The sequence below is a fragment of the Carassius auratus genome, unplaced genomic scaffold (assembly GCF_003368295.1).
Source record: "Carassius auratus strain Wakin unplaced genomic scaffold, ASM336829v1 scaf_tig00033307, whole genome shotgun sequence".
In the NCBI taxonomy this organism is placed as follows: Eukaryota; Metazoa; Chordata; class Actinopteri; order Cypriniformes; family Cyprinidae; genus Carassius; species Carassius auratus.
Genome location: NW_020526069.1, coordinates 178,151 through 200,808, shown reverse-complemented (window position 1 = coordinate 200,808; position 22,658 = coordinate 178,151). Strand labels below are relative to the sequence as shown.

The following is a 22,658-nucleotide window of genomic DNA, read 5'->3' as shown; positions in this document are numbered from 1 at the left end:
TCGAGTAACAAAAAGTTATTTATTTGTTTTAGTTACTGATAATAACCCTGTTGAACAAATGAATATTCGAGTGAAAGAAAGCAAGCAAAAGAAAGCGTGCATGCATTTAGCCGTCTCTTTTTCTGCATGCCTGGCAGTGCCCAAAAAGAGTCTCCACCATAATCAAGGGCATCAAAACTTCACTCCACATTCCTCTTGCTCCCTCTCAGTTGACTTCTTTTTCCATCATTCCCGACACGGAACGTTCCAGTCACGGAAAGCCGCTTAAATGCGCAAATCGCATGCCTATTACAATATCAAAGCCAGACTTGATAAAGATGACAGTGTGTGTGTTAACGGAAGCGCCGTGACCTCCCCGCGTGTTGGATGCCTCTCGTCAAGGCCTGAATGGCGCTTCTGTGGCTGAACATGACCGCTGACCTCTTTCTGCTGCAGAGTTTCCTTTTTACATGACGAGCCAAATATCCAGCTCTCTCTCTGCGCTCTGAGTGGAATAATAAGTTGTCGCTGGATTCCCGAGGACATTTCGTTTGCGTTTCATTGCCAGAAGCCCCCGAGGCTACAGCAGACGTGAAATAAGTTTTCTTACACCTCACATGCGATATTAAAGTGTCCTCTTTGGAACCCTTCGTCGCAACAGTTGGGATACGTTAATTGACTATGAACTGAATATATGAATAATTGATGTGTTGTAGCAAATTTGAGCAGTAGGAGAAAAACATCAGAAAATGGGACTAAAAAAAGAATAAATTAGGCGACTTTGTTAAGTATGAAACACAATAGTCCTTTGAAAAAGACAGATTAAAAGAGGAAAATATGAGCAACTTCACTTTAGCATTTTATGATGAAAATGTGTGCTTTGCATTTGCAAAAGGTATTCTGAGTGGTTGCTAGGGTGGTTACTAGGCAAATCCACCCTCAGGTTTTTATGATATTCTGGTCTGTAGATATGATTTAGGTGAACTTATGTGATTTTTTTCACAGTGTTATTGTGCACCAAGCAAAAATCTAAGTTTCATTTCTCAGGAAAGTACTGGCACACCTTTCCTCAACGCAATGCATGATCTGAGGTATCAGTCATGTCTGTGGCACAAACTGCGTTGGACAAACAGTACCAATACTTTGGAATTTAAACAAATGATGTTAGCCTTAGCAAGCACACTCTATATCCAATAATAACATGTCTTAACTTGATTCAATTGACTGTAGTTTGACATTTTAGAAATTTGTTTTCTAAAAATTAGTATGTAGACCCAATTCAAATTCCTTGCGTAGTGTGAATTGAAAACTGAACAGAATTGAGTCCAAATGACTCCACATAAACTTAAGAGGTGTCAAAAAGAATTGAATAAACCTCAGGCTAACTAGTAGTTAGCAAAAAGTACTTAGCATTTTTTTTTACTTTATGTATTGCATGGCATGAGCAAGACACACAATACTGTTCAATGTATTGGTTTTTGCATGCATCACATCACATTGAAGAATATGTTGTTGATTTAATTTTTTATTTTGCATGTTAACTTTCATTTAAGTCTAAGCAACAGTTTTGCTTCATTGACATTTGCATTTAATTTCTTTCCATTCAACCCACTCAAATTTGTAAAATGGAGATTGACTTAATCTTACAATCATTGTTTTTGCATTAATTAAAACTAAACAGTGGCTTTTTGGAACTAAATGTGGAGGGAAAATGTTTTATTTCATGCATTTTGGGTAGAAAGACCTGTTAATGTTTAATGTTAAGTTATGTTAGACATTTAAGAGTTTCTGTTGACCTTTTGTGGATACCATAGAGCTGAAGACTACAGCGTGTGGTTATTTGTGGGATGGGAAAACAGATGCATGGTGCGTCATGCAATCAACAATAGCTGGTAATTTTTTACTTTTTCATTGCATTTCCATACATAAGTGTTACACTAGCCAGTAGTCTTAACTAGGTAAGATTAATTATTTCCACCACTTCCTACACATAGACTGGTCTGCAGTCTGTACAAGAGTAAAAAAAAAAGTTTTTCGAGTGCACCCATAATGAGTCTGGTTGTGTCTTTTCCATGCTGGTTATTCACATCTCTCTTTACTCAAAACAACTTCTTCAGATGTAGCCCTGAAGGACAGTTATCTTGCTGTAGTAGTTGTGGTCCATACCCAGTCCTCTCTCCCGCTCAATCCAAAAAGGGATTTGAAACCCTGTAATGTTTACTGTGACCCTCAGTACAGTATCCAAACGCCCGAGGCAACATACAGTGAAGGAATGACGGGAGGCAGGTGAGTTACCACGGCTGGCAGCTCACCTCAACCCCATCAATGTGACAAAACAGGTTTGACAACGGAGGCAAACAACATGGCAGTTGAACAAGAGAACATATTTGATCCATGAAGACTCTCAATTACTTGGAAACGGCTGTTATTGCACCACAAACCCCCTCCCAGAAAAAAACTTTTATTACCACATCCTACAGTGCGCCACGAGACCCTGGCAGCATCATCATAAATCAAAAGAGATTCAATTATAGGGAAACACATTGGAACGCAATCGTATCAGAACTGCAAAATGGGAGCAGAAGACCATTTTTGGGCTTTATAGTGAGGAAGAATAAGCAATCACTCATCTCAACATGAGGTGATCAAGACATTGGTTTATGCACAGCTACTTCCAGCAGATGTCTGGTCACATTTGCATTCAGCAGCAAAACGTTTTGATTTCAAAGGATGTTTGTGCACACAAGATAATGTTTTTGGTAGAATATACAAATAACCAATTTATCTATAATCCACTGTTTTAAAGCACCATTTGAGAATAAACACTATTTAAGCTCTATCAGCAACATCTGCTTATTCTGTTAACCACTGAAAATAAAAAATGTTCATGTTCCTCAGTGTGTAAAGCAGAAATGTGAAGCTGCAATGGATGCAAAATGTCCAAAACTAAATTCACTTTCTTCATTGATGCTGCTCCATATAATGATAGCATGAAGGGGCTGTCAAGCTCAAAAAAGCAGTCCAAATGTAGTCCAAACAACTTATTTGAAGTTCTATAGCTTTGAATGAGGAACTGTCAAAAATATAAGTCATTAATTTCTGAAAATCCCCTTTGTAGATCTTAAATATATGCACACATTTAAAAATGAAGAGTAATGCATAGCACCACGTTTGACATCTACACCGCCTTCGGTTCTCATGTGTCTAGTCACAAGTCTTGTGTAAACAAGAGTAAACATGCCAAATTTCATGAATTTCTAATAATGCTAGATGGGCTAACAACAATTTCAATGTAATCAGCCATTTATCGTTATGTGAATAACAGATATGGGATATAATGAAGATATTGTCCAAAAAAAAATTATAATCCTTTTAGGTCCCATCTATTTTTTTTTTTTTTTAATTTCTTGAAGTCAGTTGTCTCTTTTGCTACAGTACTTTCATGTATTTTTCTAAGCTAACTTTCCTAAGCTATTTGATTCAGATACAAGACATAATATGTGAAAAGAATCTCTGCAATTCTATCACCTACTTATCTCCATGAGTTATTGGTGCTTGGACAGCTTGCGGCAATATTTTTATTTATTTGATTGATTTATGCCACTTCACTAAGGCTATTGAAAATAAAGGGTCAAAATCTGTTACAAGAAATAGGCAAATATAGAAATTTATAAAATATATTAAAATGAGTTAATGATAAACAATGAAAAACACAAACAGAATAAATTATTTAATTTACATACTGAAAGATCAAATCAATGTATTGTCATAATAAAAAAGTTGAAGTTTATCCTCATAACAAAAGGTTAGAAACTAATAATGCAAAAACACAAACACAAATACCACATGTTTTATGAACTGTGCACTGTGCAGAACAAAATGGCTCAAAACAAAAACTAAAAAAACCTTTTCCCTTTATAATAGAATTAGTGCTATCATTGTTTTCAGTGATCTACAATCTATACATTCCCGTTAAAATCCCAAAAAATGTGTTGAGGGGTTTTACAACCCATTAAAGTGCACAATTGATTCAGTTCACAAGCCATGCTCTTTATGGTGCAATTATTATTTTTTTGGTCATATTTGGAGCTTGACAGCATCTTCCACATTCAAAAAGCACCTCAGCCAATCTGCTGAAGAAAGAAAAAGTGAATTTTTATCAAGGCATGAAAGGGAACAAATCATGTTATTTTGTTAAGTGTAATGATATTTTTGAGAGTAGTCGCATTTGCGATGCTCCATGTGTGCCTGCTAGGCATTGCAAGTGCATTACTGTAAATATGTTTCGGTGTTTTTTTTATGTTTTTTTTTTTTTTACAAAAGGAAGTGGAAATTGTTTACTGTGGTAGTTGATGCCATGCCACATATGCCGTCCATCCTTAAGACTTCAGTGGCACACATAGCTGAGATTCTTCCACTTAAGAAATATCAATAACCCGAAGCACGCAATAGATGCTAGGTTTACCCGCTCGGTGAGTTGCATGTATGTGCGTGATCAGTGAAACAGATGCTGCAGGGCTCAGACAGCTGTGGAGTAAAGGCACCAATTACAGTGGCAGCCCTGCCTCTGACACACACTATTACACACTCTATAATCTACCCTGCAAATCTCACTCCCACACAGTGTCAAAGGGGAACGAGAGAGAGCGCGAAGCAAAGAGAAAAACAGGCATAGAGAGCGAGACGGGGGAAGCTTAGAGACAAGCAGAGAGTAAATGAGAGAAACGATGGACAGAGGAGGGCTGAGGACAGGAGAATGAGGCTAAAAGACGTAAAGATGGGGAGAGCAGAGCATGATGGGTGTCATATCTAAACATATACTGATAGGGGAGTCAGATTGATGGGCTGGGGAAACACTGTCCATAATTGCTGCTCTACGATCAGTTTCCTCTTCTTCAATCCAGCCCATATTTACTGGTCAGAAAGGAAAAACTGACTCTAGAACTGTGGGAGCAGAAAAAAAATACTGTATACACACACACACAAAAAAAATTGACCCTCTAACTCTAGCACTCTCTATTCTAATTATATTCTTACTACTTGTGTTGTTTTTATTTATTATCGAAAAAAAAAAAAAAACTCTTGCTACTTGTACTGCATAAGGCTAACCGATACTTGTCAGAGCACTTAAATATTGTTTTAAATATTATTGCCCTTTTTTTGGTTTTAATTGCTAATTGTCCTCATTTGTAAATCGCTTTGGATAAAAGCATCTGCTAAATGAATAAATGCAAATTTAATGTAATATAAATACACAAATAGTGTACATAAATATATAAATTAGAAAATAAAAATATAATAATTGTAAATAAACATATTTTAAATAAATATATAGTATAAATATAATTAATATATTCTTGGATTAAATTAGATTATTTAATGGACATATCTGATTTATTTTATTATTGTATATGTATGTATGTATATACAAACACACACACACACATACACACACACAAATGTACCTAAAACAACAAAAATACAAAAGTTGTACTCTTGTGAATTTAATTCGATTTGTTTGTATGTGGGGGTAGATTATAAACTAATATATAAATAACTATATATAAAAAATTATATTCAATTAGTTGACCATTAACTGTCTAACATAAAGAGACATACAGGAAGGAAGGAGACGCACTTCTACGTCAGAGACTCCAAATTTCTCACCCTCTGTCGTTGAAAGCACAAAAACAAATATATGACACAAGACAAACAGGAAGCGGAGAACAGAGAACAGGACAGAATTAAAGGAAGTAGAGGGAAGAGTAGAAAGTAAGGACAACTGTGGAGAGAGAGAGAGAGAGAGAGAAAAGGAAGAGGGTGTTCACAGAGATAGCAGCATGTGGAGAAGCAGAATTTGGCTTGAATAAGTGAGCCTGTCTGGGCGTCCCTCTCGGCAAAGATCACTGTCTTTAATGTGCTACATGAGAAGACACTCAGGATGTGTGCGCAGAGGCCTGGAGAGAGAGAGAGTGGGCTACACATCCTCCCAAAACCGGCCTGGGAAGACCCTCTGCTGTAAACTGAACCCAACACAGATGCACACACACAGCTCTAGTGAACCAGCCGCAGGCACGCCTCCTCATTAGCTACAATAGTAAATCAACAAAGAGAGACTGGAGATCTCCAGGGAGAGAGAGAGTGAGTAAGTGAGCTCTGTCAAGGGTGCTAATTTTACAATCTAAATGACTCTTGTCTACACACTATGTCAGTTCTGTTCCAAGACCTAGCAAGTACAAAACTGCATTTCGGTTGCAGTTGCAGTCGTTTTGGTTCTTCGTTTGGAGCAAAAAGAAGTTCGAAAAGGGTGAGCGGCGGTATACTGTTTCCGAACATTCCAACACCCCCGCGCTGCTGGAGGCGGGGTGTAGATTACAGGGGGGGAAAGTAACGAATTACGTTTGCTCACGTTACTGTAATTGAGTAGCTTTTTTGTATACATCTACTTTTTAAAGTAGTTTTAAAAATCTGTAATTTTACTTTTACTTAAGTATTTTTTGATTGAAGTATTGTACTTCGCTACATTTCAAAACACATTAATTACGGAGTTAAAAAAAATAATAATAAAAATAGCTCCCAGAAAACTACTTAAGTAAATAATGGTCAGGAGAACAAACTGATACTGGACACTCCTTGCCTGACCTCCATTGAATTAGAAACAAACCGAGGGGCAAAAAAAATCGCATGTCAAAGGAGGTGAAGTTTTAGAACACACCCACCGATTGTGTAACCGCCACAGACCAATGGTACCACCACACCTCCTCCAAAACACGAGCACAGGCGGTGCTGAGGCTATCCTGTGACACTTTGGTGGAGGGCTGTGTGCAGTGCTGTCAGATTACCTCATGTCTGATTCACAGGTGAGAAAACATTACAGTACAAAGTGCATAATATTACAAAAATAATGCCTTCCATTCTCACTCGCTCTGCAATAGCATAATGGAACGCACTGTTGACGGATCATGTCTGCGCGAACAGAGTGTGCAGAGGTATGCAAACACATACATCGACAGGCAGGCAGGACAGCCTGTCATAGGCTTCGGATCAAGGGATATGACTGGACAAACATTTGATGGTCCTATGCCTTCCACCTACAAAATAAATTCATTTAGAGCACATAACTTAGTGATTGAGAGAGACTTTCAACCAGCGTAACAAAAATGTTTTTGAACAAAATCACCTACCCTGCCTTTAAAGTAGCATTCTATTGCACTTTCCAAAGAAGGAAGTTGGAAACTCAGACTTTCCGGGCTGAAGCAGTCACTTACGACATTCCATTCGCGTTAGGATGCTCCCTAAGTGGGTAACAGACAGGAGTGCAGTCCACTAGGCTGCACAATAGAGCTGTTGAGTGAGTTGTTAAAGGGGTTCACTTGAACTTTATAGACAGAAACACAAAAGGCAAATTGCATTTGCAACCACGTGCCCTCTTGACCCTCGTTTTGTAACTAACAAGCCAAATTGCATTTCGCACCTCAAAAGGCAAACAGCCCTAACCACATGCTTGAATGCAGTAGGGATAGAGCGAACGAGTGAGTGAGACAGACAGAACGGGGGGAAAACAGGAGCAGACAATTGCAGGAAAACAACTCAGAGGCCCAGAGAGGAAGAGACCGGCAGACAAACAAAAGACAAACATACAGAGAGAGAGAGAGAGACAGCATGATGAAGGGCAGGGTTTTGCGTGGCGCACACAAACAGTCGCCGGTCTTTCCCGTTTTACACAGCGGTTTCATTGTAAGCGTTCATGTGGCCACTGTAACCCAAACAAATAAAAACACTTCAAAACAACTGCGAAATCTATTCGCCAGAGTCCGTGCCCATAAACGAATGTGGGAGAGACAGAGATCATGGCCGTGTGGATTGGAAATGCATTTCTGTGTGATAAAAACAGCTCTAAGATTAGACTGCCGTGCCGTTATGGGAGACGGAGCTTTGTTAAACATTCAGAGTGGAAAAGCCCTGCCTTACCATCAGATAATATCGTGAGGTGGGAAGAAAAAGAAACAGACAGAACACAGTGTGTTGTGTTCATATAAATGTGAAACCTCAGAATGAATCACCACCCAAAGGGGCTTTTTAATTGCTCAGAGATGACCTTTTAAAACTCGGGAGACTTCAATGAGTTCTTAGCTAAAATCAACATGAAACTATTGCATTGCAACCTACAGTATTTATCTTTTTATGATTTTATCCTTCAGTAATTGATTCATTGTATTATAGATTATATACTAGAATGGAGCCAGATGGGTCACCTATATGTGCTGTCCTGTCTTGAAATACCTCCTGCACCCACTTTTGAGGTGACTTTTTAACATTGATGTCTTGATTATCCCAACACTAGCCTAAAACCAGATATTACCATCTATATGGCTATTGATTAACATTAACCAATAAGCCACACAGCCTAGGAAAATGTCATCTTTTTAACTTCAAATTGACTTTAAATGTTCATTTTGTCTTAAATGTTTCTCATTAAATGTGTTTGGAGAATTGAAAATAGACCTAAATTTGATAATTGTTGGCATGTCTAAAAGTATAGAGCTATAAAATATTTGATTGAAGCTCAGAACAATTTGATGATATTTTTTTTTTTAAATACTTTAGATTTTTAACTGCAGCCTTAAGTATCTTGTATCTTTAGCATACTGTAAGAGGACTTGTATTTTAGCTGGAAGCAATGGTTTGAAGTTAAAAATGTTTTGATGGATTTCTTTCTTACAAACAAACAGCTTTTCACTGCACAAAAATTAACTGATGGACTGGAGTGGTGTGGATTACATGTGGATTATTGCGATGTTTTTATCTGCTGTTTGCACACTCATTCTGACGGCACCCATTCACTGTAGAGGATCGATTGGTGAGCAAGCGATGCAATGATACATTTCACCAAATCTGTTCTGATATAGAAACAAACTCATCATCTTGGATGACCTGAGGGTACATTTTCAAGTTTACATTTTTATGTAACCTAGCTCAATTTAACTGATTGTTTATTTGTTTATTTTCTTATTTACTCTGTGTTTTTGTAATCTTTTTCTCTTTTTATCTACCATGTAAACCTCTAATCAGAACAAACTGTTACTGTACATATTATTATTTAAGCCAGTTTATGGCATGTGTGACTAAACTACATTTCCCATGATCCTTTGGGGCATCACAAGAATGATAAAAGCATAATTTAAACACCCAAAACATATCCTTTGCACTTTGTTTTGGGCCACAAAAGCATCCTGCCTTTGTCAGGAAGTGTAAAAGAGAGCATGAAATATTAACTTGTCTGATACATATACATATAGATACACAACGGGGTAGTTGTGGCCTAATGGTTAGAGATTAGGACTCCTAATCCAAAGGTTGCGAGTTTGAGTCTCTTGTAGGTGGGGGGAGTGAATGTACAGTGCTCTCTGCACCCTCAATAACAAGACTGAGGTGTCCTTGAGCAAGGCACCGAACCCCCAACTGCTCCCCGGGCGCCGCAGCATAAATGGCTGCCCACTGCTCCGGGTGTGTGTTCACAGTGTGTGTTCACTTTGGATGGTTTAAATGCAGAGTACGAATTCAGAGTATGGGTCACCATACATGGCTGTATGTCATTACACGTCACTTCACATTTATTTTGTTCCAACTAAAAACCACTCGAACACGCATGTCATTACTGCCCCCAAAAGAAACTCTTCAGGAGGACTTGAAGGGAGCAAAAGCATCCCCACTGCAAAACCACGTAACTCAGTTAGCGCAAAATGTGTCTGTGTGCCTTTGGTGAGAGTAAATAAAGAGCCGCAGTCGGTAATGTGATGTTACAGCAGGACTGGAGAGCATTTAAAGCAGTTTCAGTTTGAAGAGCTCTCTCCAAGAGAAGAGTGCTGCCATATTTCACAAGCACACAGAGATGGCATGAAAGAGAAGCGGCAGCTGAACGCCTCCGCCGGCTCCTACTCTAACCACATCGCAGCTATTTTGGCGACAGTGCAGAAGCCCATCAGGGGGGATAAGTACCTTGTTTTTATTTCAGATTATTTCAGACTTAATCCTCAAACGGTGTGGTATCTCCCATCCTCAGATGAATGAGGGATTCTGGACAAAGCAGCCATGGGTCAATGCCACTGTTTCCTACATATTAAGCATAAAAACAAAAACACAGAGCCTATTGTTCTGAATATAATCTAAATAAAACTAGTGACCGCATACTCAAAGATACACTGGTATTCATCATAATTAAATAAAATATAGTTTTGCTAACACTTTACACCTCATTTATTTACATTTAAATCGTTTTTTCTTTTCATCCACCCTGTAAACCTCATTCAAATTATAAATACATCATAAATAATTAAAAAGGAATGTATTAACTGATAATTCATTTATGTTGCATTTATTTATATGTTTATAACATTTTGTTTGATCGTTACATCCAAAATTAAAGCTAAAAACATTTAAATGAAGTATATATTAACTTTTTCCCTCCATGAAATAAAGCATATACATTTTTTTTATTATTATTTAGGATTAATTTATTAACTGATTATTTATATATTATCTGATAATTCATTCATTCATTCAGTTGTTAATTCATTTATACATCTATTTAAAATTATTTTCATTTTAGTCTTGTTTTTTGTTGTTTATTCATTCATTCATTCATATATATATATTTTTTTCCTCCATGGTGTAAACCTTATTAAAAATAATTAATAAATAATAATAAAAAAAGAATCTGTATTTTTTTTTTTTACAGAATAATAAATAAGAGAAAAAAAATGACTCCTGATTCTAATACAAAAAAAAAACATTAAATAAATAAATTACAGATTATATGGAAATTTTGCTATGGGAAAGGTGCCCTCCCGGAAGCCCTGTTGGGAAAATGCTTGGGATATCAAAAAAGTCATGCATGTTTAATGCCACCTTCAGCACACCCTCAACAGAAGTTCTGCGATTGTGCTGGGCGCATGATGACAGGCAATTGGGAAAGTAACGCAGCGGTTGGCATGATCAAGAGCCCTTCATGCAAACACACACACACACGCAAGTACACACCCCATCACCACACTTGACACGATCTGTGTCTGATCCAGGAGCTTCTTAATCTGTCTGCACCCAGCGAGGAGGCCGGGCCTCTGCCTTAATCTCTCAAGGAGAAAATCCAGGTGTCCCTTTGCCTCTGAAAGACGCTCCCAACTCACTGCCGCTCCTCAAATACACCGAGACACACACAGCACGCTTTGATCAGGGCTAATACAAGCCACAGTTGATCAGTGAAGATAGCAAATGACCCATTATGACTCCGCAAAAACTTATGGCAAAACAAAGACACGAGAGCTGCCACAATGACCCATGTTTCTTGAACAGCAAATCAGCATATTAGAATGATTTCTGAAGGATCATGTGACACTGAAGACTGGAGTAATGATGCTGAAAATTCAGCTTCATATCACAGGAATAATTTTTTTTTTTTTACATGTATATTTGATCAAATAAATGCAGCCTTGACAAGCATAAGAGCCTTTTGATTGTCACTCTATATCGGAGAAAGTCCGGGCTGCTCCATATAATGTAAGTGGATGGTGACCACAACTCTCAAGCTCCTAAAACTACCATAAAGGTCATATGAAGCTTGGTGTAAGGAACAGACTGAAAGTGCCATGTACGACACAGTTCTGATTCATTCTCATATTCAAACATGTAAAGATCCCAATACACGTGCAATGCTCATTTTATTTAGATACGAGTCCACAGGAGAAATATGCACATTCCATACCTTCCCCAAACTTGCATGTTTGTTTGTTAAACATTTTGGCAAATCTGATAATGCATTCAGCTACCAAAATGAGTGCAGTGATCTCATCTCCATTTAACACACTTTACTATGCACCATTACACATTTCCCACCAAATCACTGCTGATTTCATCTGGGTCTAGTTACCAGCTGCACGGGAAGTTAATTGCTACAAAAGCAGAGCGTAACTGTACTACTTGAATAAACTCTGACCAATTATCTGCGCAACTCACTGGACATCACAGAGGAGATTGTCTTATGTGCGAAACCAATTGATAGTGCGGTGTAGAAGTATTTTGACTCTGCAGCATGAATTGATGTGCACTTTTAGCGGGTCATGCGCTACTTCTCACGCTCACTGCAATTAGGCAGTTGGTCTGCTGTTATAGTGCTTTTGGGGAGGGGATGAGGGGATATTACTGCAAACATTTTATATATATATATATATATATATATATATATATATATATATATATTCGTTTTTTGATTAATACAAGAAAATAAATATGGATAAATCATTAATATATATGCTTTCTATAAATATATAAAAGCACAAAAGCAAAAAGACTTCTCTGTTTAATGCACAAGAAAACACATTTTGAGCAATGCGAGTGTGCAGATGATGACAGAATTTGCATCTTTCAGCAAACCAGTTGTCTAAGCTCCAGGAGATGATATCATCAAAGCAAACTCCGTCAACGCTTAACTTGCTAGATTCAAAAAGGATTATAAACCGCTGTCTGGCAGCTGCAAGTAGTGTTTTGTTCTTGCGTTGGAGCTCTGGGAAGTTTCAAACGCGTGCCATTTGTGCGCACACACACAACACATGGTTTCCAGTAGCGCTAATCTCTAAACGGACAGAAACAAAACAAACAAAACGGCTAACGTATGCTAGCATGTTTCTAGGGAGAAGCCACTCAATAGTGAGGGTGAGTTAATCTTGTTCTGGAGCAGGTGTAGCAACACAAGCATGCCAAAATCTGCCCTCTTCTCCCTCCTCTTGCCCTTTGGCCGCTTGCTGAGTCTCGGTCTTGCGTTTTCTCTAGTGTTTGATGCACACCACCCCCATCCCCCTTCCCCGGCTGTCATTCACGACCTCTCTTAACACACACACATACACATTTGCAACATAAACACTGTCAAACACACACCATTTGCCCGGTCAGACCTGTATTCCTGCTTCCTCTCCTAATTTGCATTCTTCATCATCACTATGGGATTTTGCATGCCTGTATGATTGTGTTATCGAATACTTCCCAAACAAACACAGTAACCAAAGCAATGTTAAAAGTGACACAAAATCACAACAATGGCAGTCAAAGACTCATTTAGCTCATCGAAAACTGGGTTATAGTCAATAAACACCCCATATCATGAGGATCTTCCTTAATTTAATTACATGGAGTCAATTTCTGTGCCTGTGATCCTCGGGATAACCCTGAGTTTGTACATGACTGATTAACAATGCACTAACAGATGTCTTCTTTGTGCAGATACGACGGGTGTGTATGTATGCGTTTGAGCGGGGGGTGGGTACACTGGTGTGAGCGAGCGAGTGTGTGTGTGTGTGTTTGTCTTTATTTGAAAGGAAATCCCATTATAATCCAGATTGAATGCTGAGAGCAGTCAATGTCAAACCCGTAACCTCTTCAGCGACTCCAGGTTTGGGCATTTTGAATGAAAGTAAAGCCAAATCTGAAAGGCTTTAAGAGAGGCTAAGGACACAATAGCAGCTAAATTAAATTCAGTTCAAATACATCACTCTACAAATAGATGTAATTCATTAAGCACATCATAATGACCAATTTTGTCTGTAAATCACTTCACAATTAAATTCCAAGTCTATTCTATATTCTATATTCTATATATAATTATATCTTGTTACGACTTTCTACGTAGATCAATAATTCGGTTAAGGCAGAGAGACACCATTCAACCAAACCTGCAAGTTAGTTTTATAAAGAATAGCAACGTTTTTGGAAATTGTTGGAATCATTCCCTGTAAATTGCATAAATTTCTTGTATTGATTAAAGGACGAACAAAAGCAAGAGCAAGCAGGCTAATCCATCAGCACAGACACGTGGGGGTTTCTACATGCAGGATAAAGCGAACAAAAGGATTTCAGTGCTTATGTAATGCCCACATGGGCCTGAACTACGATATAATCTGTATGGAATAAAACAAATAGATTGTATCTCAACAAAACTCCTCGGAGTAATGCATAAAAGAATTACACTTCCTATAGGGATGTAAAGATTCACTCAACTCCCGATTTGATTTGATTCGATTCACAATTCAGATTTCACGGTTCGAGTCGATTCGCGATTTTTTAAAAATGCGAGGCAACCACTGCATTTTAATCATGATACAAACAAAGCTTCTGCATACTGTTACAGTTGGGTGTGTGCTAACGTAGAAAACAAGCGCTCAAAGAGGTTCTTAATCAAATGAAGAGTTTACAGAACATCGATGGAGATAACAGACAATATTTAACACATTAACTAACATCAGGATACAACATCACATAACTACATCATTAAATCAATCACGGACGAAGAAGAACTGAACAGACAGGGTATATAAGCACACAGGAGGTAATCAGGGAACTGGAGACAGCTGGGGATCAATCAATTAACAAAACAGGGAAAATACCAAATAAGGAAACTGATGCACATCACATACATGCAACATGAGCAGTTTTTAATCTAAATTACATTTTATAATTTTGAAATCTGAAGTAAAAACAGAATGGTTTGACTTCAGTTTTGTGAAACTATACATAATATCAGCAGGAAACAGAAGGAGAAGACAAGATGAATGGGATGCAGATTCACTCTCTGCCAGCAGGTGGCGCATAAAGCGTTTCTTTGGTTTCCGCTGTAAACAAAGCAATGCTGCACTTATGAACTTTAATATGCATTATACAGAGGCAAGACAGTGAGTTCCCTTCAGAAATACATTTATATGAACTCTTACACCTAATTGAATTGCAATTTGTATAGCATCTCAACTGATTTGAATCGTCACATATTTGAATCGATTTTCAACAGGCTCGCGGTAAATTTTTTTATCCCTAACTTCCGATATGCTTATAAAACAAGTTTTACAGAGTAAAAAGTAAATAAACTATATGTATCCCTGTATCCACCAATTGTAAGTCGCTTTGGATAAAAGCATCTTCAAAATAACTAAATGTAAATGTAAATGTAAACTAAATATTTCAGACTCAATATGCTCTCAGGAATCCTTTTAATCATTAACAAAAGAACGAGCAATATAATATTTGTGGTTAAAACCGGCTGATACTGAGTCAACAACTATGTTCACATTTTTGATTAACAAAAATTTTATTTCCTGTATCATTTGCATAATCTGATAGCCTTGTCAACTAATAATAAAAGAATGAGTCTTAAAACCCATAAACACAATGAAACAAAATAGGGGTCAAAGTTGAAAATGCCTTTGTTCCTGTTTTGTATGTTGCTTTGAATAAGCATCTGCTAAATGCATAAATGTAAATGAGAAGGTTTAACTTGACTTGGTGGGTGACACTGAGATGCATACTGTATGTACATAAATGAAATATTATTTATTTAGATATTACACATGTGTATCAGTGGGCGGGGCTAAACAGGCAGTAACGTTGATCTTACCCTGCGGAGGCGGCGCTTAGCCACACTATTACTTCATTTTCTGAGCTTGGTTTCAATAAAAGACGTTTTTAGACTGACAAGAAGCTTTTGAGTTTTGTAATTTACAGAATGTTTTTATAGTACATTGACCTGTTATATTTCAAAAGATCAAAGGAAATTTGATTGCTCAGTTCATGGCCCCTAAAAACCTATATTGGTTGACCAATAGTTTATAGTGCACATGGGACAAAAGCAGTATTGCAATGCTAAGCACATGATTGCAGTGCTACGCACATGAGAGAGGGGTGTAGATTAGAGATTATTAACACAAAACACAGACTAATCAGTTCAACAGAAAATCCCCTGAACCACAAGAAGAACCAAGGTAATGAGAGGACAAGAGAGAAATAACAGAAGGGAGAGAGATTATTTAAAGAATTAGCAGAATATTTGCAAAGAAAGAAAGAAAGAAAGCTGGACAGCTATTGAGAGAAAAAGAATCATTTCAGTGGAACAAAACAGCAATTATTCTGTTGTTATGCTGTTGACAGTTTTCATAGGCAGTCATGTTACGGATGCATAATGTGCTGAAGAAGGCAATGCAAAACAGAGTGAGAGAGAGTGTTTCTGGCACTGATGAACTCTACCCATGTTCATGCACGCTCGTGGAGTGTGAAGGACCGACCACGGTGTTGATTTGGTGAAAACGAGTCAAAATTCTTCAAGACATCCCTGCTTGATACAGAAGCACATCTGCTCAGCGATCACGAAGCCTGCTGAAATCATCTCTTAGTCTGCTGCATCAAGACACTATTATTAATATCTTTTGTCTGAGATGAAGACTGTTAAAACCTCACAGATTATAGGCTGCTACTAACTAGTCATTCAGCAGATGCTTTTATTTAAAGTGACAGTGCACTTATTACATGTTTAATCCTGCTCATATAATGTGTGCATTAACCTTTAGACCTCCTTGTCTAACATAAATGGTACTGCTATAGCTCTTTAATATGTACCACAGTTCTAAATAATTACAATGTTCCATGGTATTAACATCATATTACTACTAAGAAAACTATGGTACAGTTGCACAAAGTACCAAGTTTTGGACAGGACCTTTATATGATTGCGTTCACACACACTTCGGTTATTTATGGCAGTGACATGTGCGTCTAGAATATTGCGAGGTTACATGTGTAGTTTCTGTAACTTACAGAGACGCAGATATGACCTAAGTGTCATCTGAAGGTTTAAATTCAGTCATCAAATTGTTTTGTGGTCTGTATAGTCTCTTAAATGCTCCAGTCTTTACACAGGAATCAAAGCTGTCGTCTGTCAATTAACAACTGACAGATAAAACCACACCTCAATTGAATTTCCATTGTGTGAAATGCGAAAAGACTTTTTCGGGGCATCGCCATCTTTGATATTTACTTTGGTTACAGGTAATAGTCACAAATAGAATACAGGCTTGACTTCCGTTGTACGTTCGTCCATTTTTTGCATTCTCTCTGAACCAAAGGACTCTTCCGTTATAAGGGGACTCAACTTTCCTAAATGCAGTAACACACATCTGCTGCCAAAGCAACTGACAGGTGGAGAGAGTCAAACGCTGACACGCCAAAGCTCACGTCTGGCTCTACTTGATTCAGAGCTTTGAAATAACAAGATCTCGCTGGCTTTGATGCTGCTTAATTACTTCCACGAGAAATAGCATTTTATCATGAACGAATGAACCAGAGCTTGAAAAAACACTTGGAGCCACCGGCCATGTAAGAATTCAAACCATTCCGAATGAAGGAACCTTACAGAGCAGCCGATGGAGCATGACATATTCAATACAGCTCTTCATCTGAGAGACATACACATGTAAGATGGACATAAACTAATATGGATTCAACATTTTTTTAATGCACGTGGATACGTAAAAGAACGTTTATATTGCAACTCACTTTCAATTGTTTTAAACGCGTAATGGAGTTATCTAAACCTCTATGGGTGATGATCTTTGACACTTTAACATAATTCTATTTGACAGTCTTCTTTAGAGTTTTTTATACTCAAAAATGATTGAAAGTGTCAAAGCATTAAGTACTAATAGAATATTTACTCTGGTATCTATTAAAATAGCCTGTTTTAAGTAAGTTAAAATACATCAGTTTGAATATCTATCTGTCTACATTATCTATCTATATCTATCTTCTTATGAATTCAGGTAAATTGGGACACATTTGCCAAATTTGACAGGGAAACAATGCCCCAGTTACCCTATATAAATGCAAAAGTCTCACTATCAGAAATTTTCATCTAAAATTTGCATTTTTATCAAGCTCCTAATTTTAGAAGAAAATTTCAGATGGCACTTAAATGCTTTTGCATCTGAACTCTTATATATATATATATATGCCAAAACTACATGACACAGTAGTTTAAAGTAGTTTTAGATGTATAACATGTCAAGTTTTAACAGACAAGTAACAAGTCACCTCGGCGCAAAGCTACAAATGCACGTACTGTAAGGTGTAAGATATAACAATTCGCATCCATGACATGCGGTCTGTTGAGTTGAGTTTCTTTGGTTGATCTGTGTTAAACTGGCTCGCTGTGAGCACTTCACTGTGATTAAACACAACAAACATCAAATGTAACATCAACGTCACAGCCATATGTTCGTCTTCTTACCTTCCGCAGTTTACAGCGTTCCTTCACTCTACCTGCCTCACAAACTCTTCAGCACAGTCTGGTGTCGGCTAATGTCTGTCAAACAGGGAAAAGTCCGGTCCGCTCTCAGCTCCGGTCAGGGCTCTGCTCTGTGCTGTTATTCCCGGAGCATCGAAACTTCCCGGTGATGAAGCTACCGACAGGACGCGAGACGCGCAGCGCAACACGTGGATGACAGACAGACAGACAGACAGACAGACAGACAGACAGACAGACAGACAGAGGCACTGAAACACTGGAGCTGAAAGTCATTTATCTTGGGAATAAAACTGAGGCAGGGAGCGGTGCGTAACATCTTACACAGACCCACAGCGACACACTTCGGCCAGAGATGAGATGGATAGACGATCAATCGTCTCCGTTTCTATCTATCTATCTATCTATCTATCTATCTATCTATCTATCTATCTATCTATCTATCTATCTATCTATCTATCTATCTATCTATCTATCTATCTGGACACATGGATAGGAAGTCATACAAGTCACCGATCTGTCTCACTATCTATTTATCTGTCTCTGTCTATGTGTGTAATATAAAAAGAAGCTTCCTAAGCCCAAATATAACTATTATGCAATGAGGATTTCAGAATCACTCTAAAATGTATTCGAGTGCAATGGACAGATTATGTTCAGAGAAAGCACAAAAGCCATCTGAAACAACTTTGCAATTTCCTTCTGAATCCATATGCTGTAAAAGAAGGCACACGAATGGAGAGTTTTTTTTTTTAAAGAGGAAATGTTTTATTAGACAACAGAGATACATTTGTTAATTATTCAGGAAAGTGTGCAAAGGGTCCAATATTGAATCAATTACATTGCAATCGCTTTTTGTCATACCTAAAGGAAACACAATATAAAATAGTTTGCCTTAGCAAAGGTAATGTCACGTGCATTATTTGGGCAAAATCTCACATTATTAAATATTTTAGTAAGAAATACAGACATTGTGAAATTCAATACCATACGAATATTGTGGACAGATTTTTTTTTATGGAAATTTCTTTTAAAGCAGTAATTAAATGTTACAATCGTCAAATATCTTTCAAGTGACTGACCTTCTGAAGTCAACACACGATAAGAGAACAAAAGCACTTTGAAATGTTACAATGAATGAAATTCCAAAGAAACTTTAAAGAAATGTCTCAGCTGCAAGAGGTCTTGTTAATGTTCAGATCAACTCTAGTGGTCATCACAATACACATATCAGACGGCATCACCTTAGGCTAAATCTGAAATGATTTAATAATCATGTGTCCATGGGTGCTCCTTCAGGCCCTGCGCTCAGACCAACAGAATCAAGCCCCTGTTTTTATTTAATAAAAAGTCATATCACATCTACCCTCTGGCTTTTTGTAAAAAATTAGAGCAAGTTTAATTATTAGAAAAACAATGGACAATTGTCTCTAATGGACATAATTAGTGATTAAGGTTCAACTGATGTCTGTCTTATGAAGATAAAAGAGAATTTGAAACTTTCCCTTTAAGGTGCTTTTTATGTAACTTGTTTTCAACACATAATGAAAGTAAATAAAAATGTGATTTTTATCTCAAATTATGACTTTTTTTCCCTCTCAATTATGAATGTATATTTCGTAATTGAGAGTTCAGTTTATATCTCAGTTCTGTTTTTTTTCTTTCTTGGACTTGTGAGTTTACAATTCAGAATTACTCACATTTGCAAGCTTGCATCTCGAAAATATGACTTTTTTTTCAGAAATGGGTTTATATCTTACAATTGCAAGTTAATTAATTGTAACTAATAATTTATAGAATTGCATGTTTTTATCTCTCAATTCTGAGTCGATATCTTGCATTTCTGACTTTTTTTGTCTCTCAGAACTGCAAGAAAAGAAGTCAGAAATGTATAAAAAGTTGCAATTGTTTTTTTATCCTGTGGTGCAAACAGGCTTCCATAGCTTCTCACTGATTGTTTAAAGAATAAAAGTTACATTTTAAAAATAGCCATTTCTTATTGACCACAATTACTTGCACATTTTCACAGAAAAGATGTTAGCAACATTCTATTGTGATATTCCCGTATACATGTACATAAAGCATTCATGTTCATGGAAATGTGGACATTGTTTAAATATCTATTAGAACTGGATAATAACAAAAACGCATATCATCTACACTGAGGACAAATTTACCCTTTTTGATTTTGCATTAAAACATGGCACAGATTTGAACTGTAGTACTTATGGTGACTCCTACAAGTTTGAAAATACCACCGCTGAACTGATACAAAACAGCAGAGCCCTAACCCCCTTTCCCTAAAGACACACGCCGCCTGGGTCCCACAGATTTCCAAAAGAATTCTTCAGAGAAACAGTGATAACGAGCAAGAGGAACAGCTTTCATAGGTGCTTTCATCATTGACTGCACCTGGTGGAGTTGGCAGCTGTCTCCCACCCCCTCCAAAACACACCCAGTTTCCAGTACTACCCTCACACACACACACACACACGTAAACAAACACACACACACACACACACACACACACACACACGCTAACTGCATTGTCTTTGTACAGCTAAAAAAAGCTTTGAAGTGTTCTAGAGACTAATGATTGGGATCTGATTCTGATTCCTTAATGATTCTGTTAATAGTCTTTTTAGTAATTTTGAAGCATAAAGAATAGATAATGATTGGAAAACTACTGTATTCTGCATTCTGTATACTGTATACTGCATTCGCTATTCTCAGAAGCCTATTGTCAAATTATGAAATAAAAATGAATGTATTATGCAATTCTTGGAAAAAACAACTTCACTTTTTTGGGCATTTTATCTGTTCCTCATCTCACCTGCTTATACGATTTATTAATTCAGAATTTAAAAACTGCCACACTCTCAAATAAGTTAAATAGAATATATCCATGTATCTATTATTCATTCTTTTTTGTCTTTTTTTTTTTTTTTTACATTTTTCTTTTTTGTCTGTTAAGCCTTTAAACCTCCAAAAGTATTTATTTATTTTGTTTTTTTCAAAACTTTCTTGACAATTTCTAGGTAAAATGACAGCTACATTTCTATATTCTAAAATTCTTAATTTCAAATAATTTTAAATAAACTTTCTTGCATTCAAATTTTAATTGGATTCTGATTCAATTAGCACAGGTTTTCTTTTTCTTTTTAGAACTGATTGATTGTAGGCCATTATCTACAAATAATGCTCTTGCACTCAAAATCGATTCCCCAGGAACACATGATAGGTTAAAATTGATAGCCTGAATGCACTGTAAGTCGCTTCGGATAAAAGCGTCTGCTAAATGCATAAATTTAATTTAATTTAAAAACGGAGGTGTTTTCGCTTTTATCAAAAAGGCCTATGATCAATCAGTTCGAAGAAAGATATACAAAATCTGTGCTGATTGAAAGAAAACAAGTTGACAAAAAGATTAAATCCAATATTTGGTGAAAATACAGCATAACAAGAATTTTAAAAGCAATTATTTTAAAACTCCAGTAATTTTCTGGCCTAATAGGTAAAGGATTTTGCAGCACAAGGGTTAAAACATTCTGAATTCAGTTCTGAATGACTCACAACCCTAAATATAATCAGTCTGTGAAAACGCAAAGGTTATAGCTGTTTTTCACTGTCGACAATTACACACTCAACCTTTGATTGCTGATTCTCACGCAAGCTAAAAAAAAAAAGATGCACGTTGATCATCATGACAACAGCAAAGGTGGTTCAAGGCTGATACATTCATCTGTTTTGCATATTTTAGTGCTGTATTTCTTCTGAATCGTTGCTGGACTGCAAACATTCTAAAAACGTCAACAGAACCAAACATCTTTAACACGTCTCCCGCTGTGGTATCTCTTTTAAAGATGAAACAGGTTCTGATTAAGTTCTTGATTCCAAATCCTATTAGAAACAGATTCTGATGTGGGCAGATATACTGTATGCACACACACATACACACACACACACACACATGCTTATACCTGGCCTTGTATGCATCCGTCATCTGTCTGCAAATCACTCCATAAGTCACTCCTCTTTTCTACCAGTTACCACATCTCTCTCCTTCTCCTCCCCCTCCTTCTGGTCATCTTCCCCTGGGTTTGTCAGACTGCTGCCGCTGGCTCTTGGGAATTCCCGAGAGCTGGGTATCGAGTCGGAGCTTCTCATCCTGCAGGGACATACGTGTGGAGGCATCCAGCTTTTCAAAGCGCCAGCCGACCTCGCCATCAAACTGCAGCAGGTGGAAGTGGTACTTCCTGTCAGCAGAGGAAGTTTAGAACAAGGTGTGTCATTCTGACTGAACTGAAAGTAACACAAAGTCACTAGTAGAGAAATTTCTGGATGAAACCATGTTTAAAGCTGGACGGTGCATGGGCTTTTCCCTGAATGTTTTATAGCACTATGCGCATATTGTACACTTCTAAAGTTTATTGTTATTTATTTAATTTCTGCAATGTCAGTTTATAAAATAATCCATGTTTCTTTATTCAAATTACCTATATTGTGTCTTGCTAAAATCTGTGTAATGACATAATTCTTTATTCATCAGAGTAAAACCAGTGGATCGCCA

At 37.2% G+C, this 22,658-nt stretch overlaps 1 protein-coding gene across 2 annotated transcripts in view; it reads right to left on the bottom strand.

Annotated features, from left to right (window-relative positions):
* LOC113081181 (plexin-B3-like) overlaps positions 1–18,319 on the bottom strand; it is a 74,864-nt gene extending 56,545 nt beyond the window's left edge. The window contains exon 1 of one of the 2 annotated variants that reach the window (XM_026253244.1): positions 18,074–18,319. The gene's annotated coding sequence lies outside the window, so the exon portion shown is untranslated. The remainder of the gene's footprint in view (positions 1–18,073) is intronic. The other variant, XM_026253241.1, reaches the window with a different exon arrangement.
* Between the last annotated feature and the right edge of the window lie 4,339 nt (positions 18,320–22,658).